We start from the raw sequence: 12,791 nt of genomic DNA on the forward strand, positions 1-12,791 counted from the left end.
ATCTAGACATACCCTTATGTATGTATCATTCTTGTTTGTAAAATTAGACTTAGGGAGTAGGAAATACTTTATGGGGTTTAAATGCATGAATGAAAATAACCAGGGTGGTTCCACTGCTGGGAGGCAATCATAAGCAAATAGCCTTTTATACTTAAGTCTTAGCAGTGGTTGGTAGGGATGGGCCAGGTGACTCCCCATGCAATAAGGGAATCTTCAAAAACAATAGGAAAATAGGAGTCGAGGGTCTTTCGAGTGGCTGGTGTGGCACACCTAAGGGAAGGAACCAGAGACCCTACAGAAAAGGAAACTTCCCTGGTGTGGAAGGCTCGGCTGGGAAAGAAACAGCTTTAGGGTCAGTGTGTAGTAGGTTTGTAATAAATAATAAATTTGTACTGAAGTTTTAGTGTAGAAGTAGCTACATGTTTTCTGTTATTTTCAGGTTGTAATCTGCTTTGTTCTGCCTATTCTCATTTATTACCACTTAAATCCTACTGCTTGTACTTAATAAAATCACTTATTTTCTATCAAACCCAGTATAAATAATTATTACTTGGGGGAGCAATCAGTGTACGCATTCCCCCTTTCATTATTCAAGGGGGCTTGCCTAAATAATTCATTTGGTGTTCTGATCTCTTTTGGGAAGTGGTATTCCAGGAAGCTGGGCCCAAAATTGCACTCTCCTTGGACCTGAAGAGGTTCAGTGTCTTGATGGGGGACAGTGATCTCAGCTCCGTGCCTTGGCTGGGTGAGACCAGGGAACTGGCCCAGCAGGACTGAGCAATGAGAAGCTCCAGAGAGCAGGAAGGTGAGTGACAGTGTCAGCTCTCCGGGAGACACCCTCAAGGGGTCTTCTGTGGCCTCATTCCATCACAGCATATTTGCAGCTGATCTTCTCACAGGGCCACTGTTAGACCAAGTGGTGCCCCAAACAAGTAGCGGTTACAGCACACCCATCCATTTGTGAAATGTTTGAATATCGTATTTCTCATTGCATTTATAGCCTATTTCACAATGATTTATTCCTGCCAATAAATTTACATACTAGGATCTATAAATCTGTATTTCTTCATGCCATTTATAAGAAAATAATAAATGTGTCCTCGAAGCTTATAGAAACTTTTTAATTTTAAGAATAAGTGAAATGTAGTAACATCAGGCAATTGAACAGTGCACCAACATTGGGTGGACCAATAGTGTTAGAGTAGGTGACAGCCTTAGAATGTTACCCCTAGTCCTTTGCTGCAGTTCACGAGGGCAAAGGCAAGTAAGGCGACCTTTTAAACTATAAAATCTACAACATTCCAGAACATTCTGGAAGGTGAGTAAAAATCAATTCACATGTGGAACTCTGGAAACATTTGACTTCAAACATTTTATTTCCCCTTTTATTGTTAACAACAAAAACAGTGCCCCAAACCCCCCAAGCCCACCCTCAGGTGGTCACCTGTCCCTATATCTAAACCTGCCTACCAATTAGCATCCTTTGCTGAGAAGGATCTAGGGCTTCAAGCTGAAATTTGTTTTATGCTCATTATAATTATATGCGTAGAGGTGCTCAGGGCAATATTGATGGATGGCCTAGAAAGAGAAACAAATACAATCTCTAATAGCAAGTAAACAGTTCACATTTGTACTTATTTCCCTTCATGCTCAACACAATTATTTACAAAAGCCAAGTTTCATAAATTCAAAGCTCTAGAGACCCCCCCAAACAAACAACATTATTGGAAAGGAAATATATATCTAATTCCCAAATGACTGTGTTTTCATGAGTAGTCACATCCAAATAGAGTGGAATAAAAATTATATAAGGCACAAAATCTTTACATGCAAAGATACTTTTAAAATATTCAGTATCAATCAAGATGGCAATACAGTCGTATTTGCAGTAGTTGTGTGGCTTGATGAATCATTTTGATTTTCATGAGTATCCTAGCAGCTGTCTTTTTTCTATGCAGAAAGTGGTGCAGGGCACTTTTTGGTTGCTTTACAGAACTAGAGCAACACAGCTGGGACCTTATAAAAAGGATGAATCGATAGTATTGTTCCCTAATGAGTGACTGTTGCTTCCTTCTAATATAAAAGGATGAACAAGTCTTCTCATAGAGCTGACAGGAATATCACAGGGGAAACTCAGGGTCAACTATAACAATAAGTTAATGGGCTGATGGGAAAAGTCAACTTATTTTTTCACCAAATGGAAAAAGCACTTCAGGTTAACCAAAATAAATTCCATTTTATTTGAGAGAAGCATGAGAAGTTAGCAGGCATCAAACATTGGTAGACACTTTACTGGACTCAAAAGAGTTTAGTACCGTATAAGTCACAAGCAGCTGATAAATATACCAGACTACTAGCAGCATAAGGTTAAAAACGTGAGATCATTGTTGCAAAAAACAGCACCCAGAGGAAATATATCAGTATGTGCAAGAGGGCTAGACTCTAGGGACCCCTGAGGGATTCTGCTTTGTGCTTGCAGCCAGCCAGAAGGCTATTTGACAAACCAGTGAAAAAACTGAATCTTGAATACTGATGGATTGCAATGGTCACAATGACCGGATAAGTGGTGCATAATCTATTTAAATAACAAGATAGCAGGAAAAGAAGCAGGGAGAGGTTTTTGGATTTTAGCTATATCCCTTTGGTGGAATCAGAAAGGCACCTTTTTCTAAAGAATTTGGAAATATCACCGAAAGTAAAATCCTGAGCCTCTTTGAGTCAGAACACAGTCACTGTCACAGAATTTGGAAAGATCACGGAAAGCAAAATCCTGAGCCTTGAGTCAGAACACAGTCACTGTCATAAACTCTAAACATGCTTAATAGGATAATAAAATATACATGATAAGCAAAGGTACCCAGATGTAGGCTGCTGAAATTAGGCATCACTAAATTGGCTGTATAGAGAGAGCCATGTTGAGTCACCTGTAGATCAGATGCTTTCGACACAGTTGACCATAGCCCATCTTCCCAGTTTGGCAGAGGACAGCAGACCAGGATAAATATAGCTTTACCTGTTACCTTATCTCAAACATATCTCAACGCTGTGATTGGCAGTTGCTCTACCCCACTATTCTGCCTGTTCTGAAGACTCAATTGTTCTCTTTTTTATGATAAGGCATTAGGGACACAGTGAAGCACTATGGACTCAGAAGTCAACAGGGCATGAAGCTGGGTATATCCTTTTCTTCAGCAGCAGGCACTGCTGTTACTCAGTGAACCAAGAGTCTGGAAAACATAAGCACCTGGATAAACAATAGAATTAATCCAAATAAGACAGAAGGGACACTGAGGATGGGGAAGCATTTAAAAGATCTAGGGAAAATCATAATCACGTCCTCTATTGATGGTATTCATCCAAGCGGAATATGCATAATGTGGAAATGCTACTTCATTCAGAATTTCAGAACTTCACATGGACACCCAGGTTGTAGAAGTGGTCAGACATTTTTCCCTAGCTCCATTTCACAAGAAGTCCCAATTTGCTTGGACTCTGTTATTATGATTCTTATTTCCGGCACAGACTTCTCCAAATACCAAGCTACTACACTGAGCATAGACACTATAGTCAAAGTGCAGCTGGCCCATCACAAAGAGGCCTATGTCTATTTAGCAATAGGTGAAAGTATGTCATATTGGCTGTCTCAGATAGCTCTGTGAACATGTTAAACTTTGTATAGGGATAACCATTGCAAAAGGTCATTAGTTTAACAGAGTTGTTCTCTACCGCTTATATTCTAGTTCTTCATTTTCAAGGAAAAATTCAAGAGTAGACACAGAATACATTAAAACCAAAGAATGGACTATCAATAGAAAGATATTAAGAAAAAACTACAGGTACCGCTTCCCAGGGGAGAACACAATCCTTCTTAAATCAAAGTTAAAATTAAAGAAAATGGAAAGATGGCAATTAACAAAAGCAGATGCACCATATCTTCCTGGGACTCTTGCAAAGCAGGCAATATTAAGCTACTAGAGGTAAATGGAAGTGTATTAAAAATGAACAGGATAAAATTCCAGTGCTTCAAAGCATCATGCCACTCAGGGTGGTGAAGAGAAAGGAGACTTTCTCTCATGATTACAATATTTTAGCATATAACGAACAGCCATATTTAAGGGAGACAACACAAAAGGGATGAAAATGACACACTTCTTTGAGTCTAATGGGTTTTTTCTTTTATTTTCAAAGGTACATGAAGAAAAAGGTGAATGACACGGAGTTCTCAAACGCTTGGAGGAGGTGGCTCACTAGAGTTTTAAAAACTTTTCTGTGCTTGAGAATATTTAAGCATTGCATTTATCAAAGTAACTCTGAATATAGGTTGGAGTCCATGGAGTTTGCTTCAAGCAGAATAGACACTTTTAAGCAGAATAGAATGTGTTGCTTGTCTACATGAAGATTCACTACAAAGCCCAAGAGAATACTGCTGGTGCCTCCTATCTGAGGGCAGCTGATTAAGCATGTCCTTGACAGAATTTGTCTGTGTCAGTGATTTTTAGCTTCCAGGAACTTAGCCAAGCTAAGGAGTGATTCCACAGGTTATAGGATAAGACAGAGGAAAGCTAGCTCTCAGAATTTCTTTCAAGTCTAGCACTTTAAGGGAGACATTTGGCATCCCTTAGGAGGAAAACCATAAAGCTCGTTGATTGTACATCTCTCTTTCACTTTGCCTCCATCACTTTTCTTTCATCTTCTCTTGCATTAGGAGGCTGTTGCTGATGTACAGCCTCAGAAAGATAGCACGTCTCAACTACTTTGCACAATTTATCCTTTCCATTTCCCCTTTAGCAAGGCTGATTGCAGATGCAGGTACTAAAGAATTCTTCCTTCTACAGAAGAGTGAAGATGCAAAAGTAGTCTGAAGCTTCTTTTCCAGCCCTGAGCATCCCCCGCATTTTTATTAAGGTCATTTTTTTCACCAAATCGGTGACAGCTTGACAGGGTAATATTGAGTGTGTGGCATCTTGAGGACTTGGCAAAATACCATTATTTTGCCCTTTCTCTACATGTTGATAATGTACCTTTTGCATCACAAACGGTCTCTAAATTCATGTGCTAGGTGTGCTCCATTTTCCAGATTGCACTGATGTGAAGGCAACGTTCAGGAATTGCCTAGCATGATAAACTAGATGATAGTCTCATGTTGACCAATGTGTCACTGATTTGCACATAACCACAGGCTCACAATCCTCTCAGTCAATAAGTCTTTTGTAGACCCGATAATTCCAGAGCCAGTTTACAATGCATACAAAAACAAATCAGTCAGTGATTTGGAAAGAGACTGCCAAACCATTTCAGTGAACCTAATCCTATCATGCTCAGTATGTTCATAAAGGGGGTGGCCTCTATACAGTAGGATTATTTCAGAATAACAGCCATTATTCCAAAATAACAGTTAGGGTTGGCAGGTGTCCGGTTTTGAACTAGACAGTCCAGTATTTGAGCTTTCTGTTCGAGAAACAAGTTGAGAAAATATAAATGAGAAAATATTAATGTCTGATATTTGCTAAATAAGATGTAATGTAGATTGTGATGTAATGTCAAGTGAGTCCGGTTTTTTTGTTGATACCATCTGGCAACCCTAATAACAATGCAAGCGTCTACACAGCATGTCTGTTATTTTACAATAAATTCAAAATAATAGACAGCTTATTCCAACTTCTGTAAAGTTATTCCATGAGGAATAATGCCTAATCCGAAATAGCTATTTCGGAATAGCAGTTGTGTGGAAGCTCCACTGTTGCTATTTCAAAATAGCTCCTCCCCCAGGACCATTCAGAGTAATTACTCTCCAGTGCCTAATTACTCTCCAGTGCCTACTTACTCCTGGGGCTCTAAATCGAGGTAGCACATTCACATTAGGGAAGCGTGCCTCAGACTAATTTTGACGCTTCCTTATAGTGTAGATGTGCTATTTTGAAATAAGCTATTTCGGATTGTTTGTTCCGGAATAGTTTATTCTGGGTGTAGACATACCCAGGGTAATGAGACTCACATTTCAAGCTCTGGGGAGGAAAAAACCTCATTGCAGATATTAGAAAAAGAGTCCTTGTTCTTTAAAGACATTGTGCATATTACTAAGCATATGCAAAAAGCGATGTACTGTGTTTATTCCCTTTGACAATCGTTTAGAATCATCACAGAGGCTCATGTATCACAAATTATCTTTGCCTTAACAACATCTTCAGGTGCATCCATTTAGAATTTAGGCTTCATTGTTAATCCCTTTCTAATTCTACTTAACACCTACTCATGTGAGTAGTCTCATCAGTTTCCATGGGATTTTGCCTTTGAGCAAAGGAGCTGATAGAATTGCTGAGCCCCGGGGAAAGACTGGGGAAATAAGTCTATACACCCAGAAGGGGCAGGTCTGGGGACTTCATCAGCCCTTCAGCGCCAACTGGTGCATGCCACCGCACATTCTGGTGGGAATTTAAAGGGCCCTGGGCCCCGGGCTCTGGATGGAACAGATTCTTTCCTGAGTGGAAAAACCTTTTTCTGACCACCGCTCTGCCCAAGAAATATTAGACTGCCCTGGGCTGTCTAAGGAGCCAACAATTTTATGTCTAAGGAGCCAACAGTTTTCATACTCTGTGGTTAAACTCCAGTAAAAGCTGCATCCCCATATTTAAATTGTTTCATACAACCTTGGTTTTTGCTATACAGTAGTGGTAATATTGTTTCAGTTCTGTGTAACAGATGCACTGCAATCATCCCTAATGCATGGCCCTTTAATACTCTAAGTGCTTTTTAATTTGATGAAACTCTTCTGAATGTGTGTTTTAAGCCTCTGCAGCAACTTGTAGTCCTGATTTTTATCAAAGGCTTAGGTCTGTAAAATGTGGGCCAAGTCAATTCCTGAACTAACTGAAGTTAGAGGAATTACACCTCGGATGACTCTGATGCAATGAGTTTCTTCTTTCAGACAATCATTTAGGCTGTCTAAATTAATTATTGCTATTTTACTGAAATGTAACATTTTAGAAATTAATTGGGTTGCACTCAATAAATTCCCTATACCCAGGAAGCAATTATTGCATATCTTATCTCTATTTGACATGTGCTTCTCAGATGTGGTTAAAATACTGAGCACCAAAATATTAAGTGGTAACTCTAATGTGTTTTAAGGATCACATAGCCCTCTGCCATTTAAGCCAAGAGGTTTGACTGTTTGATGAACATTTAAAATCCTGAGGCAAAGCTCAGGTCTAACTCCCACTGAAATCAAAGAAACTCCCAAGGATGTTGTGAAGGAGCAGTTCAGTTTTGCAAAAGAGAGAAGATACACAGGTTTTTTTTAAACATGGAGAATCTCAGAAGGGTAGCCATGTTAGTCTGTGTCTGCAAAAACAATGGGCAGTCCTGTGGCACCATAGGGTATATCTAGAATGCATCTCTCTGTTGGCAGAGGGATGCAGATTAGGCAGGTCGACATTGCAAATGAGGCAGGGATTTAAATATCCCATGCCTAATTTGCATAAAAATGGCCACCGCATTTTGCCGACTCAGCACTTTGTCAGCAAAAAGCGGCACTCTAGAGGGGGATCTGTCAAGAAACCAAGCCTTTTTCAACAGATCCCTTATGCCTCCTGCAAGGAGGTTTACAGGATCTGTCGAAAAAGGTCACGTGCTCCAGCCCCCTAATCATTTTTGTTGCCCTCCGCTGGACCCTCTCGAATGCGTCCTCATCCTTCCTATAGCCGGAGTCCCAGAACTTTATGCATTACTCCAGATGTGGCCTCACCAGAGCCTAATAAAGGGGAATAGTCACTTCTCTAGATCTGCTAGCAATGCTCCTCCTACTACAACCAATATTCCATTAGCCTTCTTGGCTACAAGGGCACACTGTTGACTCATATCCAGCTTCTCATCCATTGTAACCCCCAGGTCCTTTTCTGCAGAACCCCCCAGCTCTTCATTCCCCAGCCTGTAACAATGCTTGGGCGTCTTCCATCCCAAGTGCAGGACTCTACATTAGTCGTTGTTGAACCTCATCAGATTTGTTTTGACCCAGTCCTCTAATCTGTCTAGGTCACTCCAGACCCTATCCCTGCCCTGCAACATATCTACATCTCCCCCTATCTTAGCGTCATCCAAAAACTTGCTGAGGATGAAATCCATCCCCTCATCCGGGTCATTAATAAAGATGTTGAACAAAACCAGCCCTAGAACCAATCCTTAGGGCACTCTGCTAGAAAATGACCACCAACCTGACATCAAACCATTAATCACCATTCCTATCTATCCTGGCTGATTGATAGCCACTGTTGAACGTATCCTCCATGAATTTATATAGTTCTTTTTTGAACCCTGTTAAAGTCTTGGTCTTCACAAAATCCCCTGGCAAGGAGTTCCACAGGTTGAGTGGGTGCTTCATGAAGAAAAACTTCCTTAATCGCGATTAATGGGCCCAACAGTCTAGCCAGTTTTCTATCCATCTTAAAATCCATTTATCCAATCCATACTTCCTTAACTTGCTAGCAAGAATATTGTGGGAGACCATATCAAAAGCTTTGCTAAAGTCAAGGTATATCACATCCACCAACTTTCCCATATCCACAGAGCCAGTTACCTCATCATAGAAGCTAATTTTCATACAGCCCTGGTCAAGAGTCTGCATGTGTCCTTTTTCTGCCAGGCTGGTGGCTATAGGGCCATACATCTACTCTTGGTTCAGAGATCCTGGAGGTTGATATCCTCCCCCCAGACCTCAATGAGGAACAGGATCCCCGCAACAGTCCAGGCTGATGTTCTCCTTTGCCCCTGGCCAGGGGCATCCAAGGATGCTGTGGGAGTGCTGGAAGCCATGGGAGGGTCCTGAGGGAGTGCTAGGATCGACCATGGCTCCCATGAAGGGTGTTGGGTCGCAAGAGGCTGGTGAGGCTATCCTGGTGCCACAAGCCTTTTCTCTTCTGCCTGTGCAGGAGAAGGAGAGCATTGGAGTTGTCAGGTGTGTGGCCAGAGGTAGCACAAGTGCAGCTGTGAAAGGCCTCTGGAAGCCAGTTATTTTGAAATAGCAGCAGCTGAGCATCCACACCAATGTTATTCCTCATGAAAAGCACGAGTTATTATTTTGAAATAACAGGCTTGGTGGTGTGGACACACTGCCTGTTATTTTGAAATAAGGGAAGTTATTTCAAAATAACTCCCTAGTGCAGAGGAGGGCTATGGTACCACAAGACTCCTCACTGGTGTGTGTTTAATCTAGTCTCATATAAAACCTCACAATCTTCATAAAAACATAAGAATGGCCATACTGGGTGAGACCAAAGGTCCATCTAGCCCAGTGTCCTGTGTTTAGAAAAATGCCAGGTGTCCCAGGGTACATCTAGACTACAGAGTTTTTCTGGAATACCATTCCGGAAAAACTCTCCCACATCCAAGGAACATGTATGCTCTTCTGAATTTTTCCACGTTTTTTCAGCATTCCTGTAAACCTCGTTTTATGAGGAAGATGTGCTGTGCCAAAAAAGGGTTTTTGTTCTGACATTTGACCCAGTGTAAATGGGCAAAATTTTGGAAAAAGCGTCTTCCAAAAAAAGAAGTGGAAAAGCTACTCGAATTGCAGTTTGCAATTTGTGTAACTTTTTCCGGAAGAACTGCATAGTCTAGACACAGCCCCACAGGAAATGAACAAAACAGGGAATCATCCAGTAATCCCGCCATTGTCGCCTATTCCCAGCTTCTGATAAATAGAGGCTAGAGACACCATTCCTATCTATCCTGGCTAATAGCCACTGTTGACCTTATGAATTTATCTAGTTCTTTTTTGAACCCTGTTAAAGTCTTGGTCTTCACAACATCCCCTGGCAAGGAGTTCCACAGGTTGACTAGGTGCTTCATGAAGAAAAACTTCCTTTCATTTGTTTTAAACCTGCTACCTATTAAATTCATTTGGTGACCCCCAGTTCTTGTATTGTGGGAACAGGTAAATAACTTTCCCTTATTCACTTTCTCCACACCAGTCATGATTTTTATAGACTTCTGTCATTTCCCCCCACAGTTGCCTCTTTCCTAAAAGGAAAGGGCCCAATTTTGTTAATTTCTTCTTGTATGAACAATTCTTATTCCGCTGAGAATTGCCATTTATTTCAATGGAAATACTCAAGTGAATCAATGTTGGTGGATCTGGCCCACTGAGAGTCAATGGGCAAGATTCTCTGTTGGTGTAAATTGGGGTATCTTCATTCACCTCACTGGCACTATGCTGAATTATACCAGTTGAGGCTTTAGTCCAATATTTTTGTTTATGGTTATATAGTGTGACAGCATATAGTGTGATGCTGTTGCAAAAAAAGCAAACGTGATTCTGGGATGAATTAACAGGAGTGCTGTGAGCAAGACACAAGCAGTCATTCTTCTGCCCTAAACTGCACTGTTTAGGCTTCAGTTGGAGTATCATGTCCAGTTCTGGGTATCATATTTCAAGAAAGCTGTGGAGAAATTGGAGAAGGTCCAGAGAAGAGCAACAAGAATGATTAAAGGTTTAGAGAACATGACCTATGAAGGAAGACTGAAAGACTTGGGCTTGTTTAGTTTGGAAAGTAGAAGACTGAGAGGGGACATGATAATTGTTTTCAGGTATCTAAAAGTGTGTCACAAGAAGGAGGAAGAAAAATTGTTCTCCTTGGACTCTGAGAATAGGACAAGAAACGATGGGCATAAACTGCAGCAACAGAGGTTTAGGTTGGACATTAGGAAAAACTTCCTAACTGTCAGGGAAGTAAAACAGTGGAATAAGTTGCCTGGAGAGGTTGTGGAATCTCTGTCTCTGGAAATATTTAAGAGCAGGTTTGATAGACATCTATCTGGGATAGTCTATATGGTACTGGGTCCTTCAGCGAGGGCAGGGGACTGGACTCGATGGCCTCTCAAGATCCCTTCCAGTTCTAGTGGTCTATGATTCTATGATTGAAAAAATGGCTGCTGTTCCACACATGAATTAGCTTGGTTCTTCGCACCTTGCCAACTCCAAATCCCTGTCAACTTCAGTGGCAGTTTTTGGATGCACAACAGCTGTAAGGTCAGGTCCAAATATAGCGTGACCGAAAAATGGAAACAACTATTTTGTGAAAGATGTTTGTTGCCATTTCAGAGTTCTAAAGGATTTCTTTTGAGTTCTCTCCTCCCCAAAAAATATTTTTAGAAAATGTTTACATGTTTTGAATTTTGGGGCAGGAGGGAGTTTACTACTTTTCCCGCCAAGTGCAATAAAATGGATGTGATTGATGATCATTCCTTTCCGCACTTTCCCACACAATTTTTTCCCTTTTTTGCATTTTTCCTTTTGTTGAACTGTAACTTCAAATGCTTGAGGCAGTTTGGAAGAGTCACAGAATGACAAAAAAAATATAAACAAGAAAAAAGATGGTTAAATGCTCTGGACATCATTCATTCTAGTGCATTAAATGACAGAAAAGCATGACAGTGAAAGGGAGGGAAATCAAAACAATGAATCACACTTTTGAGGGAGTTAGTTGTGATGAAAACTCAGGAAAATTTTAAAAGGGAAAGTTCCTCATAAAATATTCAGCTGAGAAAAAAGTCATTATGGGGTGAAAAAAATGGTTTACATTTTTCATTTGAAGCATTTCTATAGTCATTATATTGTTCTACGGAATAAAGATGAACTAGTAGAAAATCTGAAGCTGAGTTCATATGGCATGCTTAGTTAAAGCTTGTCTAGAGGGGGGGAAAGGCCATTTGCACCTTTAGAATTAGCAAAGTTTATCAATTAGCTCACCTCTCCTAAAAGTGTTATCTTAACATACAGTGATACTGTCTTGCGGCTACATACATAGATGTTGCAGAAATTAGTTTAACAAAGGAAAATCTAATAAGAAAAAATAAATGCAAGGCAGAAATGGATGTATTTATTTGATTAGACTAAATTGTTGAATTATAAGCAAATATTGTAATGTTCATGGATTTTACAAATGTATTGGAAAAGAGAATCAGGATGTAAAAAACATCTTAGTACGTCTACACTAGCAGAAGATCACAGCTGTCGCTGTCGATCTTTCAGGGATCGAATTAGCCAGTTAGTTAAGATAATTCGAACTGAGGGGGCATTTTGGTCAATGCCCAGTAACCCTGCTTTCACAAGGAGTACAGGAAGTCAAAGGAAGAGTGTTCTTCCTTCAACTTCCTGCAGTGTAGACAGCACCATAAGTCGAGTTAAGCTACTTTGACTTCAGCTATGTAATTAACATAGCTGAAGTTGCATATCTTAATTAGACTTTGTCCTGTAGTGTAAACATACCTTAACTGTCAAAGCTTTTCTGAATTGAAGCTAAAAGATAGAAGAACCAAAAGGAAAGAGCATAAGAAAATACACTCATTCCTATCTTTAAGATAATTTTTAAATAGGTAGAATTGGAATGTTATCTTCTCTTCGTCATATCACGAGTCTTTATTTGGTTGGTTTGATCATGCTTATGTCTTGTGAGTTATTCAGATTACAAAACAAACAAACAAACAAAACCCCAAATAGTCTTGCAGCACCTTAGGGTACATCTATACTTGTGCCCTAGTCTGAACTAGGAATGCAAATGTAGCATACTGAAGTTGCTAATGAAGCATGGGAGTTAAATATCCCACGCTTGATTAGCATATTCATGTCCGGTTGCCATTGAAAAAATCCACTAGTCCGAATTAACTCTCCGCATGTAGATGTGGTATTCCAAAAGAAACCTTTCCCCATTGGATTAACTGTTACTACTCGTGTAATGAGGAGTAACAGTTAATCCGAGGGAAGAGGTTTCTTTTGCAATACCGCGTCTATACGCGGC

The sequence above is a fragment of the Pelodiscus sinensis genome, chromosome 10 (assembly GCF_052426305.1).
Source record: "Pelodiscus sinensis isolate ZL-2025 chromosome 10, ASM5242630v1, whole genome shotgun sequence".
NCBI lineage: Eukaryota > Metazoa > Chordata > Testudines > Trionychidae > Pelodiscus > Pelodiscus sinensis.